Consider the following 4,535-nt stretch of genomic DNA (forward strand, 5'->3'; position numbering starts at 1 on the left):
CGCGCTGCTAGACCTCAAAATATAATAAGTAAATGTTACAGAAAATGTTTACTGTAAATTTTACAGTAAATGTTACTGTAACAGAAATAAACAATGTTTACTGTTTAATAACATTAACTAACATTAAAATTACAATCACAATTATAATTAAGATTATAATTAATTTTAAATCTACTTTTAATTTTAACTTAAACCGCATGTCTTACAAATCTGAAATCATTATTCTAGCCTTATACGCTTTTACAATATATAACGCACACCATACAAATACTTATTCTACGAGTATAATAAATCTAAGCCGCATACCTATCTAAATCTGGTCGCACAACGATTCTGTTATCATTATTTGCTGGGATGTATTGTGTCTATACGACGTATTATGTCTTTTTTATTCCTTCTACTTATTTCATATTAAGTCATTAACACACACACACGCGCGCGCGCGCGCGCACGCACACACACACACATTTTATTATTATCTCTAAGTAAGTAGATGGTATACTATTATTTTTTTTTTACTATTATTTTTTTTTGACTGAATCAACTAAATTTCTTGTTTGGATATGGGTAAATAAATGCTTTTAATTAACGCAATAAAATTATTTAATTGGAAAATTTAGTAATATTAACGAACAAATTTAGTTTAGGCAAACAAAATTTGAATACAATTTTAACTAAAAATTTGGTTTCATACAATTAACAATTTAGTTCACTGAACTTTTTATATAAATATTACAAAATTTTCCAACCAAATTATTTTGTTGAACCAATCTATGTATTTGTTTGCCCATATAGAAACAAGATATTTAGTTGATTCAGTCAAATTTTGTTTTATTCAACTAAATGGGTCTCTCAGAGTATGTATATTTAAAATTAAAAACAATATTAAAATGTTTTACATATTCTTATCTTTAAATAACTTTAAACTTTATTACAACTATACCTTATAGAAATAAATAAATATTTCTTATTTATGCAAGCAATTGAGACTGGATATATATATTGCTTCTTACTTTTCACAAAATAAATTCCAGTTTACGTGCAATCTGTCAAAACACTTGATTTTTATTCGATGATAATACCTTGTGAAATAACCATAGCAAAAGTATCGATTATATATGTATTTCTACTAAAGGAAAATAAAATGTATTTAATTTCAATGTATTCCGTTTTCACATGAAGTCATACAACAAAAACGCAGAAATCCCACCCTTAGAATATTTCACAGAAACGACTAATGAAAATATGTATTACCCTTGTAGATGGATAGATAGATAGCAAGAATTAGAAGATGTAACCAATTAAAGGAAAGGAATGAAATAATGGAAGGGGAAAATGGGAGCAAGAAAGGAAAGAAGAAAGAAAGGCAGAGAAAAGGAAGAAAAGAAAAAATAAAGGTTGAAGGAAAGAAAGATAAAAAGAACTTAATAAAAAGTACAAGCAGCTGAAACATTACAATTAATATTGGGTATTCTTCCGTAACAATATTATATATATCTGTAAAATTTCAGCTCGATCGGAGGGGTGTCCCATTCGGAAGAACCCCCCGTAATAGTTACATTTTTATTTTTTTTATTTTAAAAACTATACAAAACCCGAAGATCGGATCTTTATAAATAATCACTATACATCGTAACAGTATTCTCTGTAAAATTTCAGCTCGATCGGAGGGGTGTCCCATTCGGAAGTACAGCCTTAATATTTTATTTAATATAAATATACAATCATTTAAAATAATATAATATAACATGAATGTTAATACAATCTTAATACAAACAATGTTGATACAAACAATGTTAAAAACAACATGAACAATTATAATTAAAACCTAAGACACAATGCGTGGGAATAGCGATAGAAATAAAAAGTAATAGATTTCAATCTACCTGAAACTGAATACATCGGAATACGCGGATGTCTGATAAGTTGAAATCTGTTAGTTCTACCGCTATCGCTATTCCTTCGTATTGTGTTTAAGACTTAATGGTATTTTAATCGGAGTTCAATATATAATAGTTAATTATATTAATTGAATTAAAGATACAACCTTTTCACATTTATGCAACATACATATTAAACTATCATGATATTAACATAACATATTTCAATATAATATCAATATTAATATAACATATTTTTACTTTTAATCTTTCTTATTCAAATTAAATGAAGTTCTCTTACATTGTCCCTGAAAAAATATCCTAATTATTATAATGTTTCTGTATTTAATTATTATTAGTATTATTTTAATTATTATTTTACTATATTTAGAGTTATATATATTTTTAGTGTTATATTTTTATGTTATACCTCATTGTCATCTGCTTTTCTTTTTCTGAATGTTTCGTTAGCCTTATACAATTGAATGAGAGACATTTTTCCATCTTTACGTTTTATATCATGTACATTATCAACTATTAGATATGGTGGAATAGCTGTAAAATTAATTTATTTGATTGTAAATTTTAATGTAGAACTCAAGAGAAAATGTTATTGTTGTTATTGTTGTGTTATTGTTATTACTTATATATACATTTTTTTAAAATTAAAAATACATTATACTTACATGAATTTTGCATGGTTCCTGTAATTTCAACTTTGTCTCCTTTGTTATACTTCAATGCTGAGTATTCTTTTTCGTTGAAATTCGTTATATGTGTTTCAAGTTTATAGAATCCATCTGAAACTGACCCGCATCCTATGTGCTTGTTCAACTTGTGATGATATTTTGTTATAAAATTCGTTTTAATATATGCTTCCAGAACTATTACAAATATACGAAAATATATTATTATTTTGCATTATGACATTATATTTTTTGTTACCTTATTAAATTGTTATATTATTATAATTGTTATTGTTATTACTTTTATTGTTATTATTATTATTATTATTTATATACATAAATTAAAGGAACGTACAATTGAAAACCATAAATAACTGTATTCAAACTTATATTAATTAAATCTACACAAAACTTACTAATACGATGCGAGGTGTTCATAACTTCACTTAATTTTACATAATGTGGTTCAGTTTGCTCCAATTTTGAATGATAATTCCCTAAAGTAGTAATTACTGTTCCTCTTTGAATTAATAATTCGAATTCGACATTTCCTTGATTAAATTTTTCATTTCTAGGTTTTCTTGCCTGCGCTCCATCCAAATGAACAATCTATTCAAAAGTAGTTTAATTTTATATTATCATTATTTAATTATATAAAAAAGCAAAGATAAAATTAGAAAAATTACAGAATTAGTTCGAACAAGCTGTTCGATTCGATCCACTTCATCATTCCATGCTACTACCTGGATCTTTTTCCCAGTACCATTATTAATAAAAAATTTAAAAAGTCTGTAGCTTTCGTTATCTTTACAAATAGTTCGCGAAGCCTCAATACTTTCACGAAAAACATTAGCTATATATTTTTTAAAACAGAAAATTATAAAATTTATTATTTACAATTACCGTAAGTATTAAAATTCAAATATTTAAGTTTGGATATAGTAAATATACACGTATAATATAGTAAATACATATGTGTAAAATTTTTTTTAGGCAGTTTAATTTTATGATCCTTTAATTAATTCATTTTGAAACTTTTCTTTCTTTATCTGAAAATATATCTTACCTGTCCAATAAATCGAATTGATTCTTTAAATGATTATTGTTGTGATTATTTATAACAATATAATCAAGAGAACTGAAGATCCTATTATATTTAACATATAAAAATATCACTCAATTACATGCATTTAACATTTTATTTTATCAAAAAGTATAAAGTAATTTTTACAACATCATAATAGTTTTAGAACTCGAAATTTTTCATTTTTGGAAACTCTATTCACATACATACAAAAATAGAGATAATGATGAAAAATATTATCATTAGAATTGCTTTAATCACGAGTAAACATAAATTGTAGTAAATAATGTTGCATTAGTAATAATGAAATGTTTAAGAGATAATGTACAAAAGTGCATAATGTATAAATGCAAGTGACATAATATAATTACCACACACATAATTGTACTAAAATCAAATACTAATTATTATCCTTAGTTGAAATCTCTTCTTACTCTTCCTCCCTTGCTTCCTCCTTTCATTATTTTATATATATCCGTTTTTCTTTTCCATTCGCAATGTTTGACAGTAAAAGAAAACCAATAACTGAAAATAAAATACAACACAAAGTATCAATTTTTTATGATAAGATTATAAGATATTATAAAAAGTTTAAATAAATAGGTTATACTTATCTGAAACAAGCCGTCAAAAGGGAAAAGAGAAGCCTTATCCAACAATTAAGAAAGCCTTTTTATTTATTGTAATATATTAGGTTTGCTAACCCTTCGATACACACAACTGTCAATAGCACGATTTCCATCGCGTTGACAGCTGCTCACGAAGTAAGCGCAACGAGAGAACCAATCGGCAACGCGGAAAAGAGTCAACAATAAACTTCGAGACTTTCGAGAAGACTTCAATAAATGCGAGAATCGATTTAACATGCCTTTTTTTAGATAGGAT

The sequence above is a fragment of the Trachymyrmex cornetzi genome, unplaced genomic scaffold (assembly GCF_001594075.2).
Source record: "Trachymyrmex cornetzi isolate Tcor2-1 unplaced genomic scaffold, Tcor1.1 scaffold1541, whole genome shotgun sequence".
NCBI classification, from domain to species: Eukaryota; Metazoa; Arthropoda; class Insecta; order Hymenoptera; family Formicidae; genus Trachymyrmex; species Trachymyrmex cornetzi.